The following is an 18883-nucleotide window of genomic DNA, read 5'->3' on the forward strand; positions in this document are numbered from 1 at the left end:
CTCCTTTCTTTTTTTTTTTTTTTGTTCTTTTTTTTTTTAATGATTTTTTATTATATTATGTTAGTCACCATACAGTACATCCCCGGTTTCCGATGTAAGGCTCGATGATTCATTAGTTGTGTATAACACCCAGTGCACCATGCAATACGTGCCCTCCTTACTACCCATCACCAGCTTATCCCATTCCCCCACCCCCCTCCCCTCTGAGGCCCTCAGTTTGTTTCTCATAGTCCATGAGACTTATCCTTTCAAAGTCCAAATAGAATTGTATCACTTTTACTTAAAAACTTTCAGTGGTTTTAACTGCTCTAAGGGTAAAGACCTAAATCCCTAACATAACTCACCAAGCCTTCCTTCATTTACTGCTCACTTTCTTTTTATATTCAGCTTTCTGCACTCCTGCTATGCCCATCTTCTTTAGTTCTTCAAATGGTCCATGCCATTCTGCTTCTACCATTTCCCCTGACTCTGTGCTTTTAGGCTCTCTGCATATACTGCTTGCCTATCTACAGTGTCTTCTCTCCTCTGTGCCTGATGAATTCTCTGAATTTTTCATGTCTCAGCTTGGGCATCACTTCCTTGGGTAAGTCTTTTCTTATTTCTCTAGCTAGGTGAAATCCTTTGATAGATTCCTTTAAAAAATTTCTCCTTGCCTTCAGAGTGTCTCTGTTTGTATTTATAGATTCCTTGTACTCAGTGGGAACAGAGACTTTTGTCTGGATTAAGTCAGTTTTTTTCAGTGCTTAGCCGAGAGTATAGTTTGGCACGTAGTAACCAATTTTGTTGAATGAATATTCATGTAAAGTACTTATGCCCCATAAATATTAGCCATTATTGTTACTAATGCTTACTGGGAAGAGGTGGACGGTGAGAAGCCACTCTTATTCACCAGGACACAAACTAGACCCACAAACCAGGACACAAACTAGATCCACTCTTATTCACCAGGACACAAACTAGACCCACAAACCAGGAACCCAAGCAAGGAAGTGGTAGACTCATCATGACCCAGAAGGTCAGAGAGTTCAGTGGCCAGAGTAAAGGACAGCAGGAAAGCCCAAAAGATGGCCTAGACTTGACGATGATGCTAGACAGAGATCATCTGGTTAAGGTCCTCTCGATCTCTTAACAGAGATCAACATTTTTAAAGGACAGTGGATAAATGGAGGAGCTTATGGGAGTGGCTTTGTCTAAGATGACAAACAATAAGGGGAGAAGCTGTATTCTTAAATATGTAGCCCCAAGGAAAAAGCCAACTTCTTAAGTGATTGTTACAGCTGAGCGCAAATGATGAAAAAGGAAAGGAGGCTATATTTCCCCAGACACTTCCTTCACTTCTCTTATATGTTTTCTTTTCAGAAGGCGTAGTTTGAAGGGGGGCAGGGTGACAAGAGTAAACATGTAAGCTATTTAGTTTCTGCCAATCTATTTTCTCTTCACTATTTTAGTAGCAACAATTGCAAACCTGCATAATATTTTCCCTAAAAAGCAAGTATAATATTATTAGAATAGCTGATTCAATCTGTTTGCATGTGTTATTATTATAGTGTTGTAATTCATAATAATGAAGAAAAGACAGAAAACTAAAAATATCTTACATTAATATAGACACTATTCAGTTTACTGGTACATTTATTGTTTCTTCCTTTAAAAAGCCCTCATTATGTATAATCAATGGACTTTTATACTTAAGAAATATGAACTTGTGTCTAGTTCTTTCAGTTATTTCAGAAATGTACATTGGTCAGCTTTTTCACTTTGGTCCAAAACCTTCAGTCATTTGTTTGTTAATGGAATTATTCTTTTTTCTGTTTAAGCTGGTTTTTTTCCCCCTAATACATGATCACCTGACATAGTGATTTATAACAATGATGCTGGCTTTCTACACTACTAGTGTAGTGGGTCAGACATTTTCTAAAGTCTAAAATGATGGTAAAACATTAACAGTGAAATTAAGATTAAATGAGACTCACTTTAACATATTCAGGTTTCCACATAAATAACCTTACATATAAATAAAATGAGGTGTTTAAATGGGCAGAGGACTTGAATAGACATTTTTCCAAAGAAGACATACAGATGGCCAGTAGATACATGACAAAGTGCTCAACGTCACTCATCATCAGGGAAATGCAAATCAAAATCACAATTGGATATCACCCCAGGCCCAACAGATTAGCTATGATCAAGAAGACAAAAAATAACAAGTGTTAACAAGGATGTAGAGAAAAGGGAACCCCTTATGCACTGCTGGTGGGAATATAAATTGAAGCAGCCACTATGGAAAACAGTATGGAGGTTCCTCAAAAAATTAAAAATGGAACCACCATAAACTCCGCAATTCCACTTCTGGCTATTTGCCTGAAGAAAACAAAAACAGCATTTCAAAGAAATATAAGCTCTCAATATTTATTGCAGTATTATTTATAATAATCAAGATATGGAAGCAATGTAAGTGTCCATTGGCAGATGAATGGATAAAGATGTGGCAAATATGTACAGTGTAATATTACTCCACCATGAAAAAGAATGAAATCTTGCCATTTGCAACAGCATGGATGGACCTAGAGTATTAAGCTAAGTAAAATAAATCAGACAAATACCATATGATTTCACTCAACAGGTAGCATCTAAAAAACAAAGCAAGCAAACAAAGAAACAGAAACAGTTTCATAGATACAGGAAACAAACTATTGGTTACCAAAGCAGGGAGGGATTGAGGGGGCACACAAAATAGGTAAAGAGTATTAAGAGGTGCAAACCTACAGTTACAAAATAAATGAGTATGAGCATGTAATGTACAGGACAGGAACTGTAGTCAGTAATATTGTAATAACTTTGTAAGGTGACTTATAGTAAATAAACCTGTCATGGGGATTATTTCAAAATGTATACAAATATTAAATCATGATGATGTACACCTGAAAACTAATAAGATATTGTATGTCAATTATATTTTAATTTAAAAATGAGGTATTTATGTCCACTTGACATGGTTTGACAAATAAGTTTATATTTCAAAAGTGGTGGGCAATTATATATATTTTGAAACTGTATGACTTTTGCGTTACGTATAGTATATTTTTCTTTATATTTTAATTAATAATACATTTATGCTTCTTTCTCCGCCCACAAAGAGAGTAGAGATTGGTATAGAAAATCAAGCTGATAGAAAAGTAGAAAGTGCTAAATGTGACCAGCGAGTTAGTGTAATATTTTTGTGACTATACTTCAGGTTTAGTTCTGAGGTTCCTGGCAGCTGGAGCAAAAAGAGAAATGACCTTTATTATTGGAAAAGAGGAAACATTTCAGTTCTTTTGGGAAAACATTCTCTCCAGTTTAAAATTCTAAAATAAATTTCTCACTTGGGGCTTTATATTCAGGATAATGAATGATGTAATGGATAATATCTTGTAAATGCAAAACTAAATTATATAAAATGCAGAATAACATTTCATATCCAGATTGGCCTATTACATATTAATTGGGATTTGGAATCAGAGACTTTATATTTTTGACAGGCTGAAAGTTCATCTGAGCATTTTCACAAAAGCATAGCCAAGCAAATTAACAATGTGAATAGCCTTTAGAAGAAACTGCCTAATGGAAGAGAAGCTACACTTTTAAGAACTTGAGAAATATCTTTTTCCTGTATAAGTAGAGTAGTTCCCATATGATCTGAGCTAGTGCTTTGATGGGTTGATCAACATTAATTTCCAGGGCTTTTTAAGGGAGAACACTTAACTAGGAAACATTTAGGTTAATTAAAAATACCATATATTTGAAAGCTTAGAGAAATATTTTTGCTTATTAATTTCTTATTTCAAAATAATTTTTGTGCACTGCGCACCCTTCCTTCTCAAGTAACCTTGCCAAGTGAAAGTTTGCTGCTTATAGAAAGGTATTATCAAATTTTGTACCTTTCAAATACTTTTGTTCATTATACTCTGTATTACTGTAACTGGTTGTTTAATACACTTGTATATTTTTCACATGTCATAGCAGAGTATTTTGTTATAAAATAAAGGAATGAACTGATAAATGAATAAGTGATATATTTGCCATAAAGTCATTATCAATCTCCTCTGTCAGTGGTAAGAATTACAGACCTAAATTTAGCCTTAGTGCTGAGATTCAGCCCTTTTTGTCCTTCTTGGGTTTTTTCTGCTCGATTGTGAATACTCTCTGGGAACTAGTTCTTCAGATGCTTTCCTGTTAAACCTTATGCATAAGTTAGCTAATAATTAAGGCACAGGCTTAAATGTATAACAAGTTAGTTAACTTATGTAAAGCACATCTAATAGTGTATATATTAAGCCAACAATAAATATCAGTTCTTTTCTTTTCAAATGTATTTTAATTTTAGTGGATTCTCTTGCAAACATTGAAGAGCCTTCCTGATCTTAAGAAATTACATTAAAATGAATGAACATTGGCATCTATATTTTTGAGAAGCCCTTGTGCCTCCCTGAGGTATGTCACATTGATTGTCGCTTCTTTATCGACTCACAATTCTAACTGTGCCAGGGTTTCTAAGGCAAAGAGGCTTTCTCAATTTACAGTCTTTAATGCTTTTTCATGGATACTGCAGGTGGTCTTTAATCAGAACACAATTTTCTACCTCTTATCATGATGTATAGGCACTGAACAGATGCAGGGTCTGTAGTCAGGTAAAACCAATACCTGATATAGAAATCTGGAAAAGAGCTCCTATCAAGAAACTGGTTAATTTTTACATGACCCATGTAGAAAAGTTTGATTAGGATTTGTACAGGGGCATAAAAAAGCTAGATTCAGAGTAGAAAATGTAACAAAATTAATTTTCCCTCATTTGTTTCAAAAAATAACAAATTCTAAAGCAATTTTACAATATTTCTAAAACGCTGCTTTCATTGAGTTAACAGATGGTGTGTTACAAAACAAAGAGATTATTTCTTAACGTTTTCATGGAATTAAAAATACAGTGATACACAGTTTGCTTTGCAACTCACTAAATCTTATTTTGGAATTAACTTTACCATTTTTTTAAAATTTATTTATTTTAGAGAAAGAGTGCATGAGCAGGGGGAGGGACAGAGGGAGAGGGAGAGAGAGAATCTCAAGCAGACCAAGTGATCAAGGACACCAGTGCAGGGCTCCATCTCACAACCCTGAGATCATGACCTGAGCTGAAGCCAAGAGTCAGATGCTCAAATGACTGAGCCACCCAGGGAGGGGCCCCTAATTTATCATTTTTAAGACCTGAATTGATGTGACGTTCTAACACAGTTTTTCTTTGGTCTTGGGTAGCATCCCTCTGCCATTTTTCAAATCAACAATCTCTTTTGCAAATGGATGTGTTCTATACGTGGATATATTTGTGGGTAGCTCTGTGTATGAATGTCTATAAGGATATAAATTGCAAATCTGTTTTTTAAGTTCCATCTTGTCAGGAATCATGTAAGATGAAGGATGAAGATTGGAAATTATTTCAATTTGGTCAGCAACTTCTATTAGGTATATAGTAAGGAGAACAATTTAGCATTAGATATATGAGCTTTTATTGACCAGATTCCACCATAAGGCAGCAACCTGCAATCTCAAACAGCAAAAATCTATATGTGATAGTCCCAGGGTTAGGCCATTGTATGAGGCTATCATTACAAACTTTTAAATATCCATTAGATACTATGATATTTTGACAGGAAGATATTAAAAATACAAAATCCTAACAACTGAACTGTCTCCTAAGTGGCATAATCAATACCTATTATTAACAGAAAAAGAATTTACTGTTAAGCTGAGAATGATATCTCATTTGCCTATCTGTATTTATCACCATTGTCAAAAGCTATTATAAAGCAAAATTTTGTATTTCTATAAAGCAAAGCACCTGGCCTAAATCTTAGGGAAAGAGGGCTAGAGATTACCATTTAATATGGTTGATAGCATGGGCCAGATGTCCGCAGCACTTTTAAGAAGCAACTCTTTCACTGAGAAAGTTAATTTTATGACCTAAACTTAGCAAAATAATACCCAAGTAGCATTAAACTTTTTAGCGCTTTGCCACTGCTCCTAAGACAACTAAATCTTTTGCCAAATTTTGCTTCGTAAGAGTTCATGCTGGGTATGTAGCAGCCAGCACTTTTGTAAACCTTGGTAACTTTCTCAGAATAATTTAGAAAAGCAGGCATTATAAAATGTTAAATGTCGCCAAGATTTTAAAATCTAATATCACCTTTCTTAAAAATAACCTCTGACTCATAGCATTACTCATCTATCCTTTCTCTCAGACTTTATTAAAAACTATGACCAATGAGTCAGAAAGAGGGGCTTTAAAGGATGTTAAATTTCCAGGGTGAAGCATCTTCTGAAAACTCATCATTTAACACACTTGCCATTGTTTTTCACAATAATCCTTTTTGATTAGTCTTCCATCCTTCCTGTAACCTTGGACTTTGAGGACATTTCACTAAATCACCAAGAGCTACCTACTTTCTCTTTTTAAAACATTTTCTTTCATAATTTAGCCAAAATTTCCATACAACTCTTGGGTTTCTCACCCTATTTTATAAGAAATAAATCTTCACTTTCATGTATTTCCTTTTTGTCATTCTACTAGTGAGACTTAAATGAAATCTTTTCCTCTTTATATACTATTTTGGAATTCTTCAGAAAGCTGCTTTTCTGGTGTGTTTAAATTTTAAAAGTTTATCTCATTACTCTTGAATTTTTATATTTAATTATATAATAATAATGATTTGAAAAACTTATCAGTTTATCTGACTTAAAATAAGTTGTCTTTATGTCAATTTTTAATTCTCCTGTTACTTCTTGCATCTTAAAAAGTGACAAAACTTGAATTCTTAAGTTTTCAAACTGAAGAGCATTATGTTGTCTTACAGCATTCTCAGTCAGAATTGAGTATCCAAAATGCTTTTATCCTCTTCCTGCTAGAAACTAAAAGAAAGCAAACAATAATTCTATCTTCTTTTTCTTCTTCCTCCTCTTCCTGACATGTTTGGAGAATTTGCTATGTGGCCAGGTGTTTATATGCATTCTCTAATATTCTTGTCCAATGAAACAGCTGCTGTTATTCATGTTTTGTATGTGAGGCACTTGAGGATTTGTACTTGAAGGAAACTATCCAAGATCGGAGAGCTGGAAATAGTGTAGGGTACACTGTGGTGGTTCTTCCACTACATACGTTTTTTATCTGTGAGAAACCATGTGATTTATTTCCAAAGTTCATATTGTAGGTTGAAAACAATTCACAATAGAAGGACTCTGAAAGAAAACAATCTATTCTCACAGTTTCTTTAGTGTTCTTTCCAAGTTGCGAGATACCCCAAGATACCTAAATGTCACAGACATAACAAATTGGAAAGAGTTGAAGTTGGGCTTGGAACAGGGTGGCTGCACCCTCTCCAAGGAATCATTTTGATTCTCACTAGGTCCTGCTTTCTTCATTATTCCTCACTTTCTTTTCTTTCTCCAGATTGCTCATCTTTTTTAAGGATGCTATGGCCACGGTTCCCTCTGTCCACAGAACTGTTGGCAAAAGGTGAAAAATTTGCAGAGGATATACAAAAGCAGAAATATCAGCCAAGGTCAGGACTCACCTGAGGGCGCTCCTTCTGGAGGACTATCTTCCATTCTGCCATAGGGTCCAAGCAGGCAGAGTTATTTATAATTCTCTGGCATTCACATGTGAATGTAGAGACTGAAGTCTCTACATCTATCTGACATTTCTGGAATTTGTCTTGAAAAAAATGTCTAAATAGAGATACACAAAATGAGAAGGAACTTACTTATCACTGCTAGACATAGGAAAGGAAGGATGCAGGAAAGCAGGAAAATAGGAGATGCTCTGTGTTCCTCCTGCATCTTGGCATTTAAAAAAATCTCGAAGAGAGAGAAGTTGCTAAACTTTTAGGCATTTCTGAAGGTAGTACTCTTTATAAGTTTTGATGCCCGGATAATTTGAACATTAGTGTAGTGAAAACTATAACTGTTTTAAAATCTGGTCATATTCTACTTAAATATGTTTATAAGTGTTTGGTTCTGATAAGAATTTATTTTTTAGTTTCAACCTCTTTGCAGAAAGTAATCAGTGTGAGATCACAATTACCTGATATGTGTAAAATGATTGTTGTGGTAATTACTGAATATAGACTGTAATTTATTATCTTATTAACTAGTTAGGAACAAGAGAAACCTGGACTAGTTCATTATAATGACTGTCAGACAAATTTTCCTTTCTGGAAAAAAGTCAATATATGGTAGCATGTCAGAAAATGTACAGATAATGCTTAGAGCATGTTAGTTTATAGGTATTCAGAAAGGAATATAAGAACCTACAGTTTAGCTACAGGTCTGGGAGGATAATTCAACATTATGTGTGGGTTTAGTTTACCTAGATGTAGGTAGAGCAAATGCAGGTAGTTGTGGTTGGGTTAGCTTAGTTGTAGAGGGTGTGGCCCCTGTAGTTTAAGAGCCTGGGTCTGAAACCTGGTGCTGCTAATTACCAGTTGGGTGACCTGAGATAATTTATACAAATTCCTTGTTCCTCTTTTCCTTTATTCATAAAGCAGGGATAAGCATACTAGTGTATGCCCCAGAGGAGTTTTGTGAGGTTTAAAAAAAATATCACTGAATCACTTAATATAATGTTTTATGCTCACTGAGAACTCAATGAATGTTGGCTGTCTTTACTGCAAAAAAGTGGCTTGGGTTTGAGTCCCAGAACTGACTTGTATTTATTAGTTGTGGGACTTTGAGGAAGTTACATAATTTTTGAGCATACATTTAAAAATAAAATCTGTAATATTGTCTACTTCTGAGGGTTGTTAGGATGATTAAATTAAATGACATATGGGAAGTACCTTGATAAGTGTAGAACATGACTACTGAATAGGTAAATAGTAAATAGTTTCTTACTATCTACTGATGTGTAGATATTACTTTACTGTTTTCTTTGCTCTCTAGTGGTAGCAAATATGTATCAGTTATGTAATTCAAAGATGAGTAGTGTGAGTTTCAATGTTATTAAGGTTTGTATATAAAAATTAGAGTTGGAATTAACTAATAAGGGAATAATAAATGTTTGTGAGAAAGTTATCAAATTTAATACTCTTAAATATTAAATAATCTTACCCCAACACATATTACATAAATATAATTATTATTTAATATGAAGCCCATTTGTGTTAATAGTCTCTCTTTAATGACTATGCAATAGAAACTATGAATTTAGGAATTTATAAGAATTTAACCACAGTTAATAAAAAAATTTAGAAATGTTATATATGGAACATAATTTAAAATTTTTCCCTTTTATCCTCACAACTATACATTTATCCTCACAACTATACATTTATCCTCACAACTATACATTTATCCCCTACCTCCTCAAAGGACAGTTTCTTTGTCTTTCTCACCATACTTACCCAATCCTCTATGCTCTTCCAGATGGGCCTCACTTTCACATCAGTCTGCCTTTGCTCATTGAGTTTCCTTTGCCTGTAAATTAGATAATTTAAATTATATTTCAGGCCTCCAACTCATGCGTTTTATACTTTATGATATCATTGATCACTGCCACCTCTCAGAGCACCTAGCATACTTCCTGAACTTACTGATGTTCATTGTTCTCTCGCTTTAGACTGGAGGTAACTCAGGGAGAAGGAATCACGTCTTTCATCTTTGTACCCTTGGCATATTACACAATACTTGGCATGTAGTTGAGGAATAAATTACTGTGTGTATTAGTTACTATATGATTCCTTTTTTGACGTTTTTAATTTCAGTTCGTTAACATAGAGTGCTATATTAGTTTCAGGTGTATTATAGGATTCTTATGTTTCAAGCCAAGTGAAGCTTGGTGCTGTCTCTAATTTATTTCCCTTTTTCATGTTTAGTATAAATAGCCTCTTGAAAAGTGAAGCCACTAGCTAAATATTAAAATGACCACAAATTTCAGTTTGTGTACACTGGATTAAACTACTGCTAAGTAGCCTCTCCTTTGTTTCTAGTTACTAGAAAAAGTGAATGCAGCTTTTAAATTACATAATTTATAACTCGATGTCATGGGTTCAAACCTATAAACTACTTGTTTAATTAGTGTGAATTATGTAGGGTCTGGTTAAAGATTGTGCTCATTTTCCCAATAGCATATCCTCAGAGAGAGAGGTGCTTTAGAATGACTAATTTAAAGAAGATGCACTTCTATTGTATTTGGTTCAAAAGCTTGTGTTTAATAAGTCACTTTGTTTTTTAGTAAAACACCCTGCACCTGGTTAATTAGTGATCTAGATTCATTGGTTCAGAGGGAGACCAAGCTCGCATAAACCCAGAGAGCCACACATACCTTGCATTTTTCCAATAGAGCTATGTAAGGGTACAGTTTTGTGCAGTGGTAGGGAAAGACTCCATGTTTTAATAATGTTAACTTGAGAAGTTTAGATTCTTATCTGATATGTGGACATATGAACAGCCACAATAGTTTTCACAATTATGTGAAAGTGTGGGTCTAGGATTTGGATTACAGAGTAATTGAAACATCTCGGGCAGTAGCATCCAGAATAAACCAGAGCACTGCCAAGACCCCAAGTACATTAGTCTACATTCTTGCAAACTATATCCCTGTGCCAGGAATTCTGCCAAAGGGAACAGAATATACATGCAACACTTCAATAAGGTCTTTAGAGAGGTCCTCTCCTGCCTAAAATAGACACTTAAGATAAATTTGTTCCTTTGCCCTCACCCTTCACCCTACCATTTATTAGAGATTATGATGTGTGGAAAGTTTGCGTACACATGGTTGGATATGAGCAATGTGGAGTTTATAAAACTCTAGTTGATTTTGCTAAAAAGCTGCTTCATCTCAGGGACTGTGCACTACTTGGAGATATAAGCACTTTCTTCAAATCTCAGTTTCTGTTTCTGGGCTGCTATTTGACCTTACACATTATAATTAGATTTGCAACTTTTGCAAGTATACAGACATTCTTCCCACTGTGGGTAGCATGATGACAGAAACAAAAAACAAAAAACAGTGTGAACAATGTTAAGCCCAGAATCCATATTTCATGTCTCTAAAATCAGGGAAGGTTTGTATGTATTTTCTGTTTATTTATAATGGATCCTTCTACATTTACATATAATAAACTTGATTTCTATCTTTGTTATTGGTTCTATCTTTAAACTGTTGTCAAGTAGTTTAAATCCATTTTAAAACCAGGTTGGGTATAAATAATGAAAGCCCCAAGTCTTTGCTGATTTCTTTGTGTAAGTGGTGATTTTCCATCTGATTATTCTTTATATTGCTTATGGGCTAAACCATGTCTTCATTCAGGTATTTTTGGCTCTAGAACCACTGATGAATTTTTATTACTTAACTCATGGACTTGACTATCCATTTATGCACTCATTTATTCATTCATTCCATAGATGTTTAAAGACTGCCCACTATATGTCAGACACTATTCATTGTCCTAAAACAAGTGGTACAAAGTGCCTGCTCCAATCTGAGAATGCTCAAAGTATTCTTTGGAATTCACTGAGGATAGTTAGTATTTCATTGTATCCCAACTATTAGATTGCTAACTGTATCTTTTTGTGTAATTGTTGTAGGGCTTAATGGTGCACATTTAACTTCTCACAAATAATATTACTTAAGTCACCTTTCAATAATCTTACATCATTTTATGTATGATGAAAGAACTTTACAAAGCATACTTTATTAGTTTTCAGTTGCTTAACAAATTACCATGGACTTCGTGGCTTAAAACAACACCAATTCATTAGCACACAGTTCTGTAGATCAGAAGTCCAAGGGAGTTTGACTGGGATCTATGCTTAGTTATCACATAGCCGAAATCAAGGTGTTGGCCTGGATGAGCTTTTATCTGGAAGTTCTGGGAAAGAATTGGCTGTCAAGCTCGTTTAGGTTGCTGGCAAAAATCAGGCCTGTGCTATTGTAGCGCTGAGGTCCCTGTTTCCTTACATGCTGTTAGCTGAGGGTCACACTCATTTTCCAAGACCTTCCACATCCCTTCTCATATGACCACCTCCATTCTGTACCAGCAGCTGTAAACCTAATACTTCCTGTATTAAAATATCTTTGACTTCCTCTTCTGAGGAAATCTGAGAAAACTCTACTTTTAAAGGGCTTGTGTGATTAGTCTTGGCCCACACAGATAACCTGAAATACCATTTGCCATGTAACATAAGCTAGTCATGGTTGTGATAACTCATCATTTTCACAATCCTATCCTGGGGAATTAGAGAATGAAAACTGTATTTTTATAATCATGTCTCCCACAATTTCCAATTTTTTTTTTTACTATTTATTGTGCTATTGCTGCCATATATTTTACCTCTACAATGACATAACTCCCCAAATACATTGTTATTAGCTTTGATCTAAACAATGGATTATCAACTAAGAAAACTTATAAATGAAAAAGTCTTGTATTTACCTACACACTTAGAATTTCTAGTACTATTTATTTACGTATTTATTTTTGTATAGGTTTGATTTTTCATCTGGTGTTATTTTCCTTCTACCTAAATATTTTCCCTTAACATTTCTTGATGTTCAGGTCTGCTGGGAAAAAATTCACTCTGTTTTTGTTTGTCTGAAAAGGGTCTTTATTTTACTTTAATTTTTGAAAAATGTTTTTTGCTGGATATAGACATCTATATTGACATTTTCTTTTAGCGCTTTAAATTTGTCATTCCCTTGACTTTGTTGTGTACTGTTCAGATGAGAAGTAAAAGGTAACTCATCATTTTTCCTGTGTCGTGTAATTTTTCCTCCCTTTGGCTATTTTTAAGCTTTCCTCATCACTGGTTTTTAGCAATGTGATTGTGATAGACCTTAGTGTTCTATTTGTGTTTATTTTGCTTGCGTTTTATTGAGCTTCTTGTCTTTGTGCCTTTATTGTTTTCATTAAATTTGGAAATTTTTCAAAGATTAATTCTTCAAATATTTTTTCGCCATTTTCTCACATCTGTTTCTGAGACTACAATTATATATTGGATGCTAGGCTCCTTGATATTGTCCCAGATGTCAGTGAGACTTTATTTCTTTATTTGTTTATTTTTTAGTGAGACTTTATTTTACTTTCCAGTCTTCTCTCTCTCTCCCTCTGTGTGTATGTCAGTTAAATATGTCACTTAAGTCACTTAAATATGACTTTTGCTTCCAGAATGGTTTTTATCTCTTTGCCATTAAAGTGGGTGTTCTGACTATAGAGAGACCATTACCTTGTGTGTTTTGTATGGATAGGTTCTGGTATTCTGTCTCTTCTTTTGTAGTGTCCAATCTGTTATTAAGTAGATCTGGTAATATTTGTTTTTCATTTAAGGTATTGGAATTTTCAAATATAGAATTGCCATTTGGTTTTTCGTAAATTTTTATTTTCTGAGATTTTCTATCCATTTATTTATTATGTCTGTTTTTTCCCTTATATCCTTTAATACATTTCTAATGCCATAGTGTTTGTTAATTTCAGTATTTACATCATGTTTAGTTGTTTTTCTATATACATTTTCTTTTGATTATGTGTCACATTTCCCTGTTTCTTTGAACACCTAGTAATTTTGGTTTTATTCTGGACATTGTGAATACTCCATTGTTGAGAACCTACTTTTTTTGATCTTTATGAGAGTGTTGATTTTTTTCTGGCAGCAATTTCCTGTCTCATAAATTTTATCATGTTCTGGCTATTTGGGTAGGTCTAGATTAGTCCTTAATCTAGAATCAAAATAGTACTACTTTAATGTATGCTCTTTCTGGGGTCTCAACTGAATGTATATGGAGTTCAGTGAAACCACTTATTCTAGAGAATTAGAATTTCAGTGTCTCTGGACATTATGTGATTGTGGAGTTCTTCATTCACCTCACAGTCCCTGGTAGCCATTCTCCACCATCCCTCATGTAGTGTTGCCCTGAATGTGTGCAGGTTAGTATTGGTCCAAAGACTCAAATGGATATTTCTGCAGATGTCTGGAGATACTTCTCTATGTAGGATACTGTTCTCCAGTATATTTTCCTGAAAGTTTCTGTTGTCTCAGCATTTGGAAATCATCTCATGTGTGCCCTTTCTCCCAGGGATCACAGATGGCTGTTGCTTAATTATTTTAAATGGTTGATTCATGTATTTATAATTGTTTAAGGTAGAATAGTAAGCCCAATGCCAATTGTTCTGTCATGGCTGGAACTGGAATTAGTAGTTTAAAATTTTTTAAGTTATCTATTTAATACAAACATGCTTTAGATATCAATTTCATTTGATATCATAATTACTCAAGTTCCTGCCTGTGTGTGTCTTAAGAGATTTTGTCTGGGATATCTATTTTAGATCACATTATCAGCTCTGTGTTAAGGAGGCTATGGCATTCTCAAGTAAGGGTATTTCAAGCCATCTTTAGCTTTATTTATTTTGCTTTGAGGAACTATATTTCAAAACCTTGCTTCCCACTTGTTTTCCCCTTGTGGGTTAATTTTGGAGTTTAAAGTTGGCTTCTTGATAATATCCTAAAAATGCTTCATTTTACTGCCCACCAACTTTATCCTTTGGGACCTTTCGTTCTCTTATAATTCTCCACAACTCTCCTTTAGTTAGTTGATTGCTAATGGCTAAAGTCTACCCTAGTTGGTGAATGGCTAAAGTGGAGCTAGTTATCTATGAACATGCTTCTACCAATTGTAGGTTGTTCACTGATTGTGACAGTATTTTGGATTCCCTAATGTGTTAGTTAGCCAGGTCCTTTTAGTGCTTTTAGTAATTCTGATGGAGTTTTGTATCTCTTGATAAACTTATTCAATCGTGGCCAACCACTTAAATATGACTTTTGCTTTCAGAATGGTTTCTATTTCTTTGCCATTAAAGTGGGTGTTCTGACTATAGAGAGACCATTACCAGGCTGCAAGTACAGCAAAGTCATTAGGCTTTCCCTTATTTAACCAGACCTCTAGGATGCCTTAAGTGTGACCCAATACTTGTATTATGAGGAAAGACACTCAGTGTTCTAGTTTCATTTTTTATTAGTACAACAATATCCATATCCACTCCTGTAGTGTAAATTCTGATTAACCAAGCCAATACAACTTTTGCTTTCTCTTGGGAAAATATCTTCCCTTATGTTTTGTAATTTGTGCAAAGTGAAAATCCTTACTTCCTTCTCTGTGATTTCTTTCCATCTGCTGATTTTTTGCTCATTACTAATTTATGTATTCTCAGTGGGTGGCTGTCTCTCAGGAGATCAACATTACAAAAACCTCCTAGGCAATGAGTCAGCTGATGAGGGATCAAAAAGAAGAATTATCATTTCCCCAACTACTTATCTTTGGAATTTTTAGCACAATTATCTTCACTTCTTCTTGTTCTTTCTTACTATATCTGACAAGCATTTAGACATTAAACATGAAAGCATACTCTTTCTATCCTTTATCTTAAAATATTTAAGACTAGCCAATAATACCTCAGTAGGGTAACCAGTCTCTCCTCTACTAGAGTGGACTTTGATTGCTCCACTTTTCTATATTTTCTGTAATAATGGCCACTGATGTGTGTTTAAATAGATCTAGGGTTTTCTTTTGCCCTCACAAAATAAACATTTAGAAAGATGGAATGGCAAGTGTCTACTATTTTACTGTCTTCTATGCATTTTCTTGTACAAAAAGTGGTCATCCTGTTTCTTTTTAAAATAAAGAGAAATGCGATATACTAACAAAAATTAAAATTATAGGTAAGAGAATTACATTGCCAGCCACCAAAGCCAATTTCTTCATTCAGTGAATGTCAGGCTCATTTTTGGTGACTTTCCTAGTATCTAGTGTTTATACGCTGTTGTAGGATATGCATTTCCAGCCTGAAATTTCACGCTATGGGATCATCACAGTGAAAATAATCTCAGACCAACTTTTGTTACACATATAGACATTTATTGCCAAACAGGCATAAGAACCATACTACTACTAGTACTACTTGTCTGAGTTCTGTCCCCAATGCACTGATCAATATCTTCTTTGAAAGACTTTCTATGAGACTAATGTGATGACGTTCTTATAGGAGATAGAGCAAGTCTCAATGTAAAATCAGGAAGTAGGATCTTCCAACTTATGGATTTAAGAAGTATTTTCCTTTACTTCCCTACATCAAGTGTATTTTTCTTTCAAGCTTCTCTCCCATTCCTTGTCTTAGCAGGAGATTAAATCATAATCATTGTTGGGACTCCTGTCTCTGTTCCTAACTCAAATGAAGAATCCCTGGGTCTTAGGTAGATAGAAATAACTGGGGTTGGGGGCTGGTGTCTAATTTACCTTCGATGGGCTTTCTGTCCAAGCCTTCTTGAAATCCTGAAAATGAGTAGCATTCTGTGCCAAGCTTGGACTCTAGGAACTTTTTAAAATCTTCCATTACTATGTTATTTTGTGATTGGCACCGGTCTTCCATAGATTATTTCATCAGAGGTGCAATTGCATTTTGGGCATCCTTGTCTTGGAGCTGGTATTTGTATGTGTACTGAGGTCTAAGTAAGTCATCAGGTGTAAGGAATCAGTGTCTTTACTTGAGGAATCTGGCAAAACAGGAGCACAAAAATATGAACACAAGTCTAACCTTTGTGAACTTATTTGGATTTTGTAATTAAGAAATGTAATCTCAGTAGACCTGTAAAGTTTGTGTTCTATCATGTTTTATTTTGAATAAAATAGACAGGTAAGGCCATTAAACTTTCTGTCCCAAATGTGGTCTCTATCTTGCTGTCCAATATAGTAGCCATTAGCCACACGTGATTATTTAAATTTAAATGAATTAAAATTCAGTAAAATTTAAAAAAAATCAGTTCCTCATTTATACTAGTCACATTTCAATAGGGGTTGCCATTTTGGATACCATGGATATTGAACATTTCCATCATTACTGAATGTTTTATTGGACAGTGCTGATGGTCAGTTATCTGAGATCATCAATTTACAGTTGATGCATTTAAAATATTTTTTGTTTTTTTTAGCATCTACTTATACACTATAACATATTTTATAAGTAGCAAAACCTATTTATCAGATTCCAGGCAGTGGAGTGAATCTTTATAATTTCTTTGTGTTCACTTTTTGATGTAATTTTTGTGTTGTTTCTGAGTAATTTGTATTTATACATTCCATTAAAAGTTAAAAATATGGGTAGATATCACTGGTGTTTGCTTACATTTATAAAATGACTTCTATTTATAATGTGACAGATATTTAGAAAGGAAAAGTGATTTATATGGAAACAAGGAGTAGATGAAATTAATTTTTTATTGGTTTTATTTTAGTGGCCAAAATGGATTCTCCAAAGAAGTTTTTTTTTGGTCAAAATTTTGTTTGTCATTTTGTGCACAGATTTCATCATAGACTCGAAACTTCAGAAACCTGTAGCATAGAAGCAGTCTTCAAACCAAGGCCAATGAAATTTGAGGATGCCAACACCACCTCTGTATATTTAAACATTGGTATTCCCATTTCTGCAATTTCCTATACCTGCATTCTAAGTAGACTCATGGGTGTTTCAGAGGTCATTTAACATTAAATATCTCATCTGTACATCTTGAAGTGCTAAGTGGCTTGCCCAAGAGGCGTAGATGCTCAGTGGCAGAGCCGGAACATGAACTCGCATATATCCTCTGATTTGGTACTCGTGGTTGGTACAGACTCATTCTCAGACTGTTTTTCATATCAAAACTGTTAAAGATTATTTGGCTCCTCATATTCATGTACTTTGGAGCAAAGTGAAGAGGAGAAAAATAGAACCACTTAAAAAAAATCCAATAAGTAATACATTAGATTTGAAAGTAAACTTTGTATAGAGAAGTTCTAAGATAAAAAAATCTAAACATTTCCTGGTCTCAAATATATTTCTTTTGATACTCATGATAAGTTGTTAAAGGAAACAGGCAAAAGGCAGATATATAATAAGATTCCTTTTTAATAAAATATGTATTGTATAAAATATAGACTAGAGTATATATTTCAAAGTATTAATAATGTCTGTCTCTGGTGGTAAGATTATGGGTGATTAAAACTTCTTTTCATTATCTGCCTTCTCTTCAAATTCTTTTATAAATATGAGTTTCTGGTATAATAACAAAAATATTTTAATATAAATTCCATTTTTATCCAGGATTGAATAGATACTATACTTTAATAATAAAATTTTTAAATAAATTAGAACATTTTAAAAATAGGGGAAATTTTAAGGATATTAAATTTAAGATTTTTAATTTTAAAGAGGTTAGATTTTAAAGAGATATTAAGTAATTATGAATAATTCCTTATCTCTTATTGATTTAAAATATTTACATATATTTAGATCATATTTCTAAAAATACCTTAGAAAGGTTAATATTCTATAAGAAATATGAATGGAATTTACTTAATTAAAGCTTATTCTTGGCTCTTTATCTAACCTGGTATTAGAAACAACATCCAGAAGCTTTATCTTAAACATCTCCTTACAGTGGAATTATCTTTTGAATCCAGGTCATATCCAGTAACTTCCGCTTTCCTCTCTTAGGATGCATTTATTTTCTACGTACAATGGACTTAATTTACTGTATGCATTCACATCTACCAATTATTTGTTTTGCGTAACTTAGCCCTTAAATTGAACCATTAGATAATATGAATATACAGTACTGCCTGGTTCATTCTACTTCGGCGTCAAGTTTTCAGGGCCTAGGTCCTCTGAGACATGCATTTTACGCCAACCACGATTTTAATGACTCAGTAGGCCCTGGACAAGCACTTGATGTAGTGATTATCTGACTCTCCAATTCTGAAACACTGAACAGTTAGATGAGAGGAAAAACTTTTCCTTGACTTGATCCTCTTTCCACTGGGTCGGGCTCTGCC

General features: G+C 34.1%; 1 protein-coding gene and 1 long non-coding RNA gene across 11 annotated transcripts in view; one reads left to right on the forward strand and one right to left on the reverse strand.

Annotated features, from left to right (window-relative positions):
- Positions 1 to 9728, reverse strand: part of LOC123797906 (uncharacterized) — a 46783-nt gene extending 37055 nt beyond the window's left edge. Inside the window, exons 1-3 of the long non-coding RNA XR_006781118.2 lie at positions 9618 to 9728; positions 9429 to 9501; positions 7602 to 7755 (exon numbers count right to left, since the gene is read on the reverse strand). This is a non-coding gene — a long non-coding RNA (uncharacterized LOC123797906). The remainder of the gene's footprint in view (positions 1 to 7601; positions 7756 to 9428; positions 9502 to 9617) is intronic.
- Positions 1 to 18883, forward strand: part of LOC123797905 (uncharacterized) — a 242911-nt gene that overhangs the window by 139776 nt on the left and 84252 nt on the right. The window lies entirely within an intron of this gene.

This window comes from Ursus americanus, chromosome 9 (assembly GCF_024610735.1).
Source record: "Ursus americanus isolate L20-20 chromosome 9, mUrsAme1.1.p, whole genome shotgun sequence".
In the NCBI taxonomy this organism is placed as follows: Eukaryota; Metazoa; Chordata; class Mammalia; order Carnivora; family Ursidae; genus Ursus; species Ursus americanus.